The sequence below is a fragment of the Rhinoderma darwinii genome, chromosome 3 (genome assembly GCF_050947455.1).
Source record: "Rhinoderma darwinii isolate aRhiDar2 chromosome 3, aRhiDar2.hap1, whole genome shotgun sequence".
Lineage (NCBI taxonomy): Eukaryota > Metazoa > Chordata > Amphibia > Anura > Rhinodermatidae > Rhinoderma > Rhinoderma darwinii.
In genome coordinates this window covers 333413345-333428151 of record NC_134689.1, presented here as the reverse complement: position 1 = coordinate 333428151, position 14807 = coordinate 333413345, and the positions used below count along the sequence as shown (strand labels likewise).

General features: G+C 42.7%; 1 pseudogene; it reads left to right on the top strand.

Moving 5' to 3' along the window:
• The first annotated feature begins 14494 nt into the window (after positions 1–14494).
• LOC142751158 (U2 spliceosomal RNA) lies at positions 14495–14564 on the top strand (annotated as a pseudogene).
• Positions 14565–14807: the final 243 nt, after the last annotated feature.

Below are 14807 nucleotides of genomic sequence, written 5' to 3'. Positions count from 1 at the left end.
TAAACTATCATGTTATTTTTCCAGCACGGTGAATACCGTAAAAACCAAAAAACAATTCCAGAATCTCTGTTTTTTGGTCACCATCCCCTCCAAAAAAAATAGAGCAAAAAGTGATCAAAAAGTTGCATGTACCCCATAATAGTACAAATAAAAACTACAACTTGTCCTGCAAAAAACAAGCCCTTACACAGCTTTTTTGACGGAAAAAGAAAAAAGTTATGGCTCTTAGATTATGGGGCTAGAATATGGTGACACAAAAAAATTAATTATTTTAAAAAATAGTGATTTTATTGTGCAAACGCTGCAAAACATAAAAAAAACTATATACATATGGTATCGATTTGGAGAATAATGTAAATATTGAACTTATAGCGCATGGTAAACACTGTAAAAAAAAAGGGATAAAAGGTGATAAAAAATGGTCCCAATAAAGACTACAGATTGTCACGCAAAAAAATAAGCTCTAACACAGCTCCGTTGGCGAAAAAATAAAACAGTTCTGGCTCTTAGAATATGGTGACACAAAAGGTGCAGAGTTTGTTACAAAACGGGGATAAGATCGGGCACCATTTTTGAGTGCGACACCGGCCACACATCTGTGAATTATTATTTATTTACCCCATTATTATACCCCCTTATTATGCCCTGATGTACTCCGCACAGATAACATATGCCCCCACATTATAAACTAAAGTACCAGAAAAACCCCAAACGGAACTATTACCAAGCAAAATCCGCGCTCCAAATTCTAAATGGCGCTCCCTCCCTTCCGAGCCCTACAGTGTGCCCTAACAGCAGTTTACATCTACATATATGGCATCGCCATACCCGGGAGAACCCCCTTAACAGTTTATGATGTATTTGTCTTCAATGGCACAAACTAGGCATAATATATTGCGCACTAAAATGGTATATCAGTGGAAGATTGCAATTTTCACTTTGCACCATCCGCTGCACATTATTTTCTAATAAAAAAACACTGGGTCAAAATGCCTTAAGTGTTGTAGTTATAATAAAAAACACCGGGTCAAAATGCCTTAAGGGGTGTAGTTTCCAAAATGGGGGTCAGTACTTGGGGATTTGTTTTTTCTATTTGACGTCCGACCCCCGCAATTGTGGGCCAATGCAACGAAAATCACCAAAATAGGCCTCAAATGCGCATGCTGCTCTACACTTCTGAACCCTGTCATATGTCCAGGCAAATGATAAATACCTTGAGGGGTGAAGTTTTCAAAATTAGGTCAAATCTCAGAGCTTTCCCCTGAACTCTGGAATCCTCAGGGGTTCTGAAAATGCGACATGGCGCCAAAAAACAATCCGGCAAAATAGCGATCTTGCCTTTCTGAGCCCTGCCGTGTGTCCAAACAGCAGTTTATCCCCACATATGGGGTATTGCCGTACTCGGGAGAAATTGCTTTACAAATGTTAGTTTTTTTTTTCTCCTGGAGTCACTTTTGGGAGGTTTCTACTGTCTTGGTCCCTAAGGGGCTTTGCAAATGTGACATGGCACCCAAAAACCATTCCAGCAATATTTAAGCTCCAAAAGCCAAATGGTGCTCTTTCCGCTCTGAGCCCTGCCGTGTGTCCAAACATCAGTTTCTGACCACATATGGGGTATTATCGAACTCGGGAGAAATTGATTTACAAATGTTGGGGTGCTTTTTCTCCTTTATATCTTATGAAAATGAAAAAATCTGAGCTAAAACGACATTTTATGAGATTTTATTTTTATTTTCACGGCCTAATTACAATGATTTCAGCAAAAAACCTGTGGGGTCAAAATGCTTACTATACTCCTATATAAATTCCTTGTGGGTTGTAGTTTCCCAAATGGGGTTTCCATTGTTTTGGCACCATGAGATCCCTTCAAACCTCTTCAAACCTGACATGGTGCCTAAAATATATTCCAATAAAAAGGAGGTCAAAAAATCCACTAGGTGCTCCTTCATTTCTCAGGCTGGATTCACAGGAGCATGTTCGGACCGTGATATACGGTCCGTATGTCGGCCGCATTACCCGAACCAAACACACTGCAGGGAGCCGGGCTCCTAACATCATAGTTATCTATGACACTAGGTGTCACTGCCTCGCTGCGGGAAAACTGTCCCGTACTGTAATCATGCTTTCAGTAAAGGACAGATGTCCCGCAGAGAAGCAGTGACACTTAGGGCATGACCACACGTGGCGTATTTCTTCCGCAACTGTCCGCATCAATGCCGCACAGAATCTGCGTTGCAGATTCTGTTGCGGATCTGCCTAAAATGTGCAGTAAATTGATGCGGACTAGCCGCTGCGTATTGAGGTGAAAGTACTTCCCTTGTCTCTATCAGTGCAGGATAGAGAGAAGGGACAGCACTTTCCCTAGTGAAAGTAAACTAATTTCATACTTACCGGCCGTTGTCTTGGTGACGCGTCCCTCTTTCAGCATCCAGCCCGATCTCCCTGGATGACGCGGCAGTCCATGTGACCGCTGCAGCCTGTGATTGGCTGCAGCCGTCACTTAGACTGAAACGTCATCCTGGGAAGCCGGACTGGAGAAAGAAGCAGGGAGTTCTCGGTAAGTAAGAACTTCTATTTTTTTTACTCGTTGATCTATATTGTGATCGGTAGTCACTGTCCAGGGTTCTGAAACAGTTACTGCCGATCGCTTAACTTTTTCAGCACCATGGACAGTGACTATTTACTGACGTCGCCTAGCAACGCTCCCGTAATTATGGGTGCACACACGTAGTCACCCGTAATTACGGGAGCCCCATTGACTTCCTCAGTCTGGCTGTAAACCTAGAAATACATAGGTCCAGCCAGAATGAAGAAATGTCATGTAAAAAAAACAATACGCTCCGCAGCACACATAACATCTACATTACATCTGCGGACTTCATTGCGGAACTTAGAATCTCCATTGAAGTCAATGGAGAAATTCCGCAATGAGTCCGCAAACAGTCCGCCACACCTCCGCAACAACCATGGTATGCTGCGGACACCAAATTCCGCACCGCATCCTATGCTCCGCAGCGGAATTTTCCGCATCGTCCAAACGAACACTACTAAAAAGCAGTGGAAGGCAATGGAGAAATGGGTCCGCTGCGGATTAACGTTGCGGAGTGTCCGCAGCGGAATTCCAGAGCAATTCCGCTACGTGGGGCCTTGCCCTTAGTGTCATAGATAACTATGATGTTAGGAGCGCGGCCCCCTGCAGTGTGTTTGATCCGGGAAATGCGCGCGACATACAAACCGTACAAGACAGACCAAATACGCTCATGAGTCAGGATATTTCTAAAAACTGCAGAATCTGCGCAATAAATATTGAGTTGCGTTTCTCCGTTTAAACCTTTTTGTGTTACAGACAAAAATGGATTAAAAATTAATTTCTGCAAAAAATGTTTACCTCTACTTTGCTCTAATTCCTGTCAGTATGGGCCTGCTGTATAACCCATAATATAGTAGACAATTTCTCATCAATTACTTTCCAGCTCTTAGCAATGTTTATGATCGCTGGAGAAATAGTAGGGAAATCAATTGCATGGTGTGTTTGGGGTGGGGATACCCTCATATAGCTTATTCAGCAGGGCTCATAGGGTGATGTAGGGAGGTGTGCAGGAATGACAGAATCCATATTTAATGTCAAATACAAACGTCCTAATTGCCATTTAGCCTATGTTAATGCTGATCTATTGTATATAGTAAATGTAGATGTTCTCATGATTTAGAAATAATGCCCTGTAAACAATGATGGCGGTATGTCCCTTCTATGTTACAGATGCTCGTGCTACTTGGGCTGGAATACATGAGCTGCGGGGACTTCTACCAATTTCTACAGATGAAGGGGCGGCTTGACATCCCCAGTGCAAGGTAAAGTTTTAAGTAAAAACCTGAGTGAATCTAAAAATAAATTAGATATTAGATAGATTACAGTGTTAGGCCTTCTGCACACGAAAGAGTTGTAGGCACTTCGTGTGTCGCCATATGGTGCCTCTGCACAACATCTTTTTATGGAGGCACTCTCCCTAGAAGCAATGCTTAAAGGGGAGAATACCTCTATAATATGGCATCTGATGGAACATGCTACAATTTCTTTACCCATGGATTCCATATGAACCGGTCAGTCGTGTGCATGAGCCCTTAGGTCAACTCCACACTAGATCCAATGATACTCCTGATTTATAGGAATGTTATCTCAGGAAAATGTAGCTTCACCTGATACCCACTGAACTCAATGAACAACCATGTAATTTATGGTTGTGTCAAGTTCTCCAGAGCGACAGATGCTCTTTGCAGCAACTCTTTTACTCTGGTGGATTTATGGGGTGTAGAGCAGGGGACCGCCCTCTATGTCATAAACATGACCTAATATATCTTTTGTACAGGGGTAATCCTGTGTAAATAACACCTTAAATGTTATTTGACAAGTTCTGTGGGGACTGAAAAGTAGTAATGGTCCTAAATTCCTCTTAATGCTTGTATGCCCCTAGGAAAGACTGGGCCCCATAGCAAATTCTTGACTGGGGCCCCCCAGGTGACCTACGCATCCCCCTTATAGATTGTGCCATACAGCTCCGCCTGTAGGCAGTGTCACTCCTCACTTGTAGATAGTGCCCACCACCTCCCCGTTGTAGATAGTGCCATACAGCCCGCCTGTAGATATTGCCATAAAGTACCTCAGTACATAAATACAGCACTAGAACAAAGCTCTGACATATATACAGCACCAGAATCAACCTCAGTACATAAATACAGCACTAGAACCAAGCTCAGTACATATATACAATACCAGAAGCAAGGTCAGTACATATATACAATACCAGAACCAAGATCAGTACATAAATATAGCAGCAGAACCAAGCTCAGTACATGAATACAGCATCAGAACCAAGCTCAATACATAAATGCAGCCCCAGAACCAAACTCAGTACATAAATACAGCACAAGAACCAAGCTCAGTACATATATACAACACCAGAACAAATACAGCTCAATTTAGTGCAACCCCTGCCATATAAGTTTGTACGGCGTAAAACTACAACTCCCAGCATTTTCCGGACAATGGTAAGGATATTCTGGGAGATGCTGTTTCACCAAAAAAAAAAATCATACCACCCATCATCTCGCTGCAGATCATACAGTGACTACAGTACTGATAAGAAGCAGAATAAACATTTACATTAAGTGACTCACCGGTGACGTCTCAGATTCTAGTTCTTTTCTTCTCCCTCCGATCCAGACCTTTATGGCCATGACCCATTTCTGCAGTGTTCAGCTCAGAAGTCTTCAGCTTCTCACTTTTAAAACATTTCTGCACCTATAAAGGAAGATAAAATTCTCAACCCCTCTAAATATAATAAAGTACCATACAATTCACCTCTAACTATAATAGCGCCATACACTGTGTGCCTGATTATAATAGTACCATTCACTGTATCACACACATCGTGCCCCCTGTAGATAGTGCCCCCATAGCCCCCTGTATATAGTGACCCCCATAGAGCCTCTGTAGTTAGTGCCCGTATATAGACTCCAGAGCTGCAAGGCAATAGTGCTAACCACTGAGCCATCATGCTGTCCTACATATAGCTTCCACTATAGCTAGTGCTCCACATATAGCCCACCTCTATAGATAGTGCCTCAGATATAGCCCGTCCCTGTAGACAGTGCCCTACATATAGCCCCCCTGTAGATAGTGCCCCACAGGTAACCCACCCCTATATATAGTGTCCCACATATAGCCTACCCCTGTAGATGGTGCCCTATAAATAGCTCCCCCTTTAGATACCGCTCCACATCCCCACATATAGACCCCCCCTGTAGATAGATCACCCACTGTAGATAATGCCACTCACAGTTTTAGTAGTGAAAAAAAAATGTACGTACTCACCCTGATCCCGTTCCCGCGCCGTCCGGTGGCAATGCAGATCTGCTCTCTTCTGAGCAGGTCTGCTGGAGCTGAACAACGCAAGCGGCGTGTCTTTGAAAGGCGCTGATTGGCAGGGCACAATGACTTGTCCCGTCAATCAGCGCCTTTCAACCACGGAAGCGACGCGATGAAGTCATCGCTCTGCTAGCATCGTTGAAAAGTGCTGATTGGCGGGGCAAGTAATTTTATCCCGCCAATCAGCATCATTGTAAGGCGCTGAACGGTCGGGCACGGAACGTGCTCGGCTATTCAGAACTAATGCATGTATTTGTACCTGCGTGCTTTAGACGCAGGTACAATTACTGCAAGAGGGGGTGGCTGTCGCTTGCACCGGGGCCCCCTCCGGTGCCAGCGATGCCCCCAGGCATGAGAGGGTTTTCACCGCCTGACCCATAAATGTTAGAGGCTCGGCGGCGCAGGCCCCGTAGTAGTGTTGCTACCGCTGTAGCAGCCATAACGGCTGCTAAACGTACCACCAGGCATATGCGGGGGCGTGTCGGCGGGCGGCACGGGCCCCCTCAAACCGCGGGCCCCGTAGTAGCCGCAATGGCTGCTACAGCGGTAGTTACGCCACTGTATGCCTCGTATAATTTACTTATTATAATACTAGGATTACCTAGATTAAATACAATTGTGGTGGACTCTGTGTTAAGGAGGCTATACACATTAGATAAAAGTCAACCGAACCCACCAATTTCAGTTGTCTGGCCTACCATCTAATTTGTATAGTGGTGTTCTGATTCTTCCCCAACAACAGATGTCGAGGAGAGAAGGGTCAGGCATATTGGATTTCAGCATGCCAGACTTCTGTTTGCAAGGAGAAAAGCCGCTGGCAGAGGCTTTCTCCTTCTTGAGAACACATGCAGGCTCGGCCGAGTGTGGATGTTTATGGGGGTCAAGATTAATAGCTGTCAACCGAACGAACATTTAGCCACATCTATCTGAAATGTATGGCAAGATTAAGGCTACATTCAGACGAGCGTGTCCGATTTGCGCGCGTAAAAAATGCAACCGTGTGCTCTGTGTGTGGCATGCATTTTTCACGTCCGTGCAAGCACTTTTTTTTTTTATTTCTCTGAATTTCTTTGTAACTGATGCGTTAAACACAGATCAGCACACGGATGTCATCCGTGTGCTGTCCCTGTTTTTCATGGACCCATAGACTTCAATGGGCGACTAGGTGCGCAAAAACCCACTAATATAAGACATGCAGTGAGTTTCACGCAACGGACACTCACTGTGTGAAAACTCACGCATGTCTGTATAGCCCCATTGAAATGAATGGGTCCGCCTGCTGTGAGTTATTTCAACGCACAGTACACGGACGAGTATTACGCTTGTCTGAATAAGCCCTTAGGTCTATAGAAGCTATCAACTCACTGAATGTAACAATGAAAGCTTCCATTATCTTCCAGCAAACAGAGATCTTAAAAATAGCAAAGAACTGAAATACAAAACAATTTAGAAAGTTGCAGAACTTTTCATAATATTATTAAGATTTATTTATATAAAACCGGGACATTTCTACAATTATTTACCTAAAATAAATTTATGTTCATAGTAAATGGAATAAAAAATGAAAATAAAAATATGTGCAGCATAAAGACAAATATATGTGAAATTCTCCTATCAGTGGACACTAATAGGAAACAATTATCTGTCAGTTTATTGAATAGTTTGGGTTTCTGGGTTTTGTGTTATCCTCCACATGTTACACTGATACTTTTTCTTTTGTACCAGATTCTATGCCGCTGAGCTCGTGTGTGGCATCCAATATCTCCATTCTAAGGGCATCGTCCACAGGTAATTACATTCATAGATTATTTTCCAAAGTATGTTTCTCACGAGATAACATCTGATGGACAGGAACTTGTCCTCTTTCTGATGGGACTGTCACTGGCCACATAGTCCACACCCTAATGTGGTATAGTCAAAGCTTATGGTAAAGCAGAAAAGCTTCACAATAAAATAATATTGTACCTAGTGACTAATATTGTAATAAACCACATATAATATGCCGTTCTCCACAGCTGATCACAGGCTGGACACTGACCATACATCCAATGTTTCCTCTTCTATTTCACAGAGATCTCAAGCCCGAGAACATCCTGGTGGCTGATACGGGCCATATTAAGATCGCAGATTTCGGTCTCGCAATTGAGAACATGCTTGGAGACTGCACAGCCACTGGATATGCTGGGACGCTAGGCTTTGTGGCTCCTGAGGTGAGACGCATACAATTTTACTATTTTTCATGTACCTCATTTAAGATGAATTTAAAGATATCCTTATATTGGAAAAACAGAAGTTAGAGAGACCCAACGTATCTTTGTCCTGTGTTTTGTTTTATTTTTCATTACAGAGATAATTAATTTTTTTATTATGGTAGCCACAATTGTGGTTCACCTCTATATTGGTTTTCACTTCTTCAGGGTAATTAAAAATGATCTGTCAGCACCTTAATAATAAATCTCAGCATGGTTGTCCTACATAATGACATACATACATGACATAGAGAGTGATAGACTAGTGTGGTGACATAGAAACTAGTAACTGTTCTCTCCTTTATGGCAGATTCTGGCTGAGGAGGAGTATGACGCTGGAGTGGACTGGTATTCATTTGGTGTCATCTTAAATGAAATGATTACCAGTAAGTGTACTTACCATCCTGCACTATTCCATCAAACACACTCCAGCGCCGAAGACATCATCAAGGAGGTCAGTATCTTACTGTAATACGTTACAAATCCTGGACTCTATACTAAGTCTGGAGCAGAGGCAGGATTTTTCGAGAGAGGGGTTTCAAATTCATAGAAGGTGTAAAAAGAAATGTCAGATAATTCCAAAGGTACCAGATTTATGAAGAGGTGTGTGTTAAATTAGGCGCAATTCTTGCCCAATACCCTGGCTATTTTATTGGTGAAAAATAGGCCATTATTAATAAATGTGCGCCATTGTGTCCAGTCGCAGAACGCTGCTGATACTGAGCTCTGAGCGATCACTGGTATTGGCTTTACTGCATAGATTCAGAGCTAGTTGTAGTAACTAATGTATAAATACATTTCTCATTTTCAGCTCCTCCAGAGAAATCCTGCCAGGCGCTTAGGAGTCAATGGTAACATCAGAAGCCACCAGTTCTTTCAGCATATTGACTGGGTCTCTGTGGAAGCCCTTCGGATGCCCCCACCATACATCCCTATAGTAAGTAAATAAACAGAAATAAACTTTATATACAGTATATGCTCTGTGTACTATTATAGCACTTAACACATGGCACTCTTTTATGTAAAAAATACTGTGCCCAATGCCTTTGCAAATGAAAAAAAAAAAACTTTTAGGAAATGGTCCATTAACTTTTTTTAAGAAAAAACGTATGCCGGCTAGAATTATTTTTTTTTCTCTGTCATTTTTTTAAAGTCAAATGGGAGAAATGGCACATAACTGTTTGCATAGTCATAAATGCACTAATGCCGTGGTATGTATTGACTCAATGCCAGCCAACTGTAATGGGCATAGTCTACTGTCCTAATATGGCTTTTAGGTTCTGCCTATTGGAGATTTCCTCCCCTTCTGAGAAACCCCTAAAAGTTATCATAATAGATTTTTAAATTTTTCGGATCAACCATTTAGTCTTTATGAGCTTTCAAATCATATTCTTCTAATTCTCCTTCTTATAGCCATCTACACCTCATCGCCATGCCGGACAATTCCATCTGGGCAGAATGGAGGCAGCAGAGGCCGAGGAGGGACCTTTATCCATGGAAGATCAGGCCATGTTTAGAGGGTTTTCATTTGTCACCTGGTAAACCCTCTACAAAACACTATCTCTAATGTCATCAGAGCAAGCTGTCCTCCTGAGCTCCTGGGAGAAGATCAACGGAAGACCAGAAGAATGGACGACAACAGACGATCATAATTACAGTTGGTAAGTATGAGCACAACAACATCCGTGCTACATTAACTCCTAGGCATGTTTTATACATTTTAGCTTAAATTTGCCGGTACTGATTTGCTCAAGCCCATAACAGCACCAACTGGTGGTGCTGTCATGCGATAGGAGGAAATACAAAGGTGCGGAATGGCCGGCTATTAAGGGGTGGAGGAGGCCGGATTTTTTATTTTTTTTTCAACTAACATCTCAAACATGCCTATTATATTTAGAAAATGTTTATACTACACATAGAGATCTACTCTATATGTAGTACATGAAAAAAGATACCGGTACTTACATTTCCTCCTACCCATGACAAGTCTGTCATAGGTGAGGGGAAAAGGTGCGGAATGGCCGGCTATTAAGGGGTGGAGGAGGCCGGATTTTTTTTTTTTTCTTATTTAATTTGCACCACAGAACATGCCTAAGATATTTATAATATTTTTATATTACACATAGAGATCTGCTCTATATATAATAATGAGAAAAGTTACCGGTAATTATATTTCCTCCCATTTATGACAAGTCTGTCATAGGTGAAGATAAAAGGTGCGGAGTGGCTGGCTATTAAGGGGTGGAGGAGTCCAGATTTATTTATTTTCAAAGAAAGTTTACAAAAAAATTTAGACGTACATGACAGAATAGCCTCTTATATGCTGGGGACTAAGGAACACTAAGCATCAAACGAGTATGTGGCAGAGGGCAACAGCAAGTAATAACACATATACCTGACCGGCTTAGCAGGCGGAAGTGCAGTCTGATAGGTCACATTGGAAACAGAAGGGCAGCTGCAGGAACTAATAATTTAGCAGAAATGTAGAATAGCAAGCTAGATCTGTAATTTATAGCAAGCACCAGAATGAAATAATCTAGTAGAAGTAACAGGCGGGTAGCATAATGCTGGCCATACACATATGATAGCTGTTAGACAACTATCTACCCAGACTCAGATCTGCTGATCGTGCTTGTTTATTTCAGTAGGGACTCACCTCTGGCAGGGTTTTTCTCCTGGTAAAAAAAGAATGCTCGCTCCTCATTTCCCTCAACAGATTGTCAAAGGACAGTCGAGTTCCCGTCATACATATTAGGTTGTTGGCAGATCCCGCCAGCGTGTATTTTATTTATATGGCCAGATTTAGAACTAGAATGTCCACTTCATATTATCAGGCAAGATCTGACCTATAACCAGGAGCGTTGCTAGGGACGTAAAATATCAGCGGCACAAGCCCCTGGACATATGTTTACCCCCCAACAAAAAAACCATATACATCTCAAAGATTTCTGTAAGACTGTGGCCGCTATAGTTACCGCCCCCCTGTAGATAGCGCTACGCGCGCACACACATCCTGTAGATCATGCTACACACTTCCCCTGTAGATGATACCACACAATTCCATCTTTGTAGATGGTGCCACATGCCGAGACGAGACCCTTGCGTAGGCTGGTGTGATCCTGTCCCAGTGTCTTATAGGTTGCAGCCCGGGCTGACTGGCAGATGTTAGCCTGGGGGAAAACATAAGAAACGTTGTCAGTCATACACTTATGTTGCTGTTTCTTGGCTGTTCCACCACTGATGGTTTCTGGGTCACCTGATGCTTCCTTTTTTTTTATAACCTAGTGCCATTGAGTATCGTCCATAACAATCCCACATTACCACAGCGTGATGTGACATTGTTATAGATGACAGACATGACCTCAAGTTATAAATAAAGGAGCAGCAGTCGAACCAGGAAACCATCAGTGGTGGAACAGCCAAAAATCAGCAACGTAAGTGTGTCATATGACAAGATTTATCAAAAAAGAAACACAGAAACCCTTTCAACTAATGCATTTCTCTAGGGTCCTTTTACACGGCCAGACAAGAGCCATGAAAATGAGCGCTGATCCACGAAACAGCCCATTAATCGGCGCTCTTTTGCGCCTTTAACAAGGGACAATGCTTGGATATGTATGGGGACGAGCGATGGTTACTACGATCGTTAATTCCCATACATTTCCATCATGTCGGCAGCACACCTCCCTGTTTACACAGGGACATGTGCTGCCGACTAGCAAACAATTTATTGGCCTCGTAAACAAGTCGATTAGCTGATGAACGAGCGCTTGCTCATTCCTCGGCCGATAGTTGCCCGCATGAATGATGTTATTATCGATCACATCTAAGTTCATGATCTTAGATGTGATCGTTATTAGCTGGATCCTGCTTGTCAGAGACACACAAGACCAGCGTTGGTTTAAGCCGTCAGTCCTGCAGACCTGAAGTATTTAGCTTTGACGGCAAGATACAGCTTCTATGTATACAGAATACATAGAAACTGTATCTGAAGAGAAAGATTTTTTTAAATAAATAACAAATTTAAAAGTTGTTTAAAATGAAATAAAACATTGATTTATCAACAATAAATGGCTTCAAATATTTGCATAGCCGTTAAAGTCTGTAGTCAAATATAAAATGGACACGTAGCGGTTAAGGAGTGATTAAAACTGTATATAAACAATGCAAGCGGCCAATTACTGCATCACAAAACCACGGCAAATCATAATAAAACCGCTTGTGTATTTTTAGAAGCAGTTTTAATGTGTTGTTTTAAACTGCACCTCAACTGCTACATGTGAATATACCCTAACAGAACAAAACAGTCAAGCCTCCTTCCCCCACACAAAAACTATAACTAAACTTTCCCCTCGCATAACATCTACAGCAAAGCCCCCTTACCCTACACAACTGAACTCCAACGCGTTGAGGTCAAATCACGTTTTTTTGCAACAGTAGTTGTAAAATTACTTTTATAACCATGTCATTATCACAGATTTGCAAAAATCTCTACAAATGAAAAACGCAATATGACCATAACCTGTGAATAGATGCTAAAGAAGGCCAAACACATGGCAGATATGGTCAAATCTCCCCATACAAACTAATTAAAGGCTATGTACACCTTTGAAAACTTTTTTTTTCTTTTCTTTTTTTTAATAAAACAGTACATCAGTGTGGAATATTTGCCAACAGTCCCGAATTTGCCGCACGTGTCCCAGCAACTACCATATTCAATTGTACCTGTGTCCTCAGGATGCAGACACAATTGAATATTATGTCAGAGCAAGAAACTATCCAGTCCCTGCTCTGCCATTTACTCCTTCTGAAGCGGAATCCCCAGCAAGAACGTTGTCGACGCTCTGGCCGGGTATTGCGCTCCTAAAGGGAGCCCCTGACGTCTCGGTTTATAGGGTTGGTGTGGATTCCCAGAATACAGTCACAAGATTAACCCAGCACACAGAAAAAAAGGAGAAAATGTCATTGATGCAACGATTATTTAAAATCTTTGTCGTATTTTTCATATATTTAAATTGATATATATATATATATATATATATATATATAGATCAATCATGAATGCATAGGCGACCAAAGTCTGAGGATGATAAAGGCCCATTACAGGCCTTTATCACTGCCGCTGTGCACAGAGAAAGATGAGGGTATAGGAGTCTAAGGCGTCTGTCTGCCAGACACTCTGAAAGGAGGTCTCCTTTCAGAGCATCCTTGGATTTTAGTCGCTTATGCATTTATGACTGATCTATATATATATATATATATATATATATATGTGCTAGGTTAATCTTGTGACTATCCATATATGGACAGTGATGTCAAGTCCTCCTCCAGGAGAGGAATCCCCGGCCAGCTCGTTGAGGACACTCTGGCTGGGTATTCCGCTCCTAGAAGGAGACCCTGATGTCTCTGTCCATATATAGACACAGGGCTGCCATCAGGGCAGTACTACTGGTACTGCCGTCAGGGGCTTGACCAGAGTGATGAAAAAATAGGGGCCCGCTCACTTCTCAGCTGCTTTAAGCATTTGAATAAGGGCCCCAGCATTAGTCAATTGGAGATAGGACGGACCCTGCAATGTAATAGGGCCCATTCCTTACTCTGAAGTAACTAACGCTGGGGCCCTGAGAGGACTTACAGAAGAGGAAGATGCAGCATGAGAAGCAGAAGTTCCGTGTGGAGAGAGCCGTCCATCAGACACGTCCCTCTCTACACAGCCGACTGGACCTGCAGGCTGGTGAGTGTCCCCCCCTCTCCATCCCGCTTCCCATTCCCCCTGACCCCACTTGTAGAATATATAAAGTATGTTAAAATGTTTTTGATTTTTTTTTTGTTTCCCTAGTGTCTTTTTGCCTCGATTTTCGCAATCGTGACAAAAATGGCGCAGTTTTGCCACGATAATATAAAAATCACGGCAATACACGCTATTTGTGCCGCGATTACGAAAATTGCATAAAAAAAGGATACAAAATATAAAAAAATAGTGCTGTTAGGCTATATTCTCACAGTGCGGTCAAATCATGTTTTTGCCACGATTTTGCAAAAATTGTGCCCAAAAAAATGGGATTTGACCGCACTGTGTAACTAGACTAAGATCTTATTCAGACGGCCGTGTTCGGTCCGTGATATACGGAGCGTGTATTTCCCAGGCCGACCACAATTCAGGGAGCCAGACTCCTAGCATCACAGTTATCAATGCTGCTAGGAGACCCTGCCTCTCCGCGGGAATGCTGCCCCATGCTGTAACAATGTTTTCAGTACGGGACTGGGGACAGTATTCCCACGGGAAAGGGAGGGACTCCTATGATTATAGATAACTGTGATCGCTTCTCTGCCTTTTGGCTAAGATCAAGTGTAGTACCTGCTCAAGCTGAGGTTAGTAATCATCCCTGCCAGTGGTTCAGCGGCCATCGTAGGGGGATGACAGAACGCCGAGGTGAGGGCAGGGAACCACAACGGTCATGGCTCTGGTGTACGCATTTGGTTTAAAGGTACCATTTGTAGGTGACCAGGCGACCACCGGATCGAGGTCAGGAGGTCGGGTAGTTTGGAAGCCCGAGTTGCTATGTGCCCCAGGGCTGGTGACCCTGGGGTGCCCTAACTCACTGGCGGTGGGATCCCACTGAGTGAAGGTA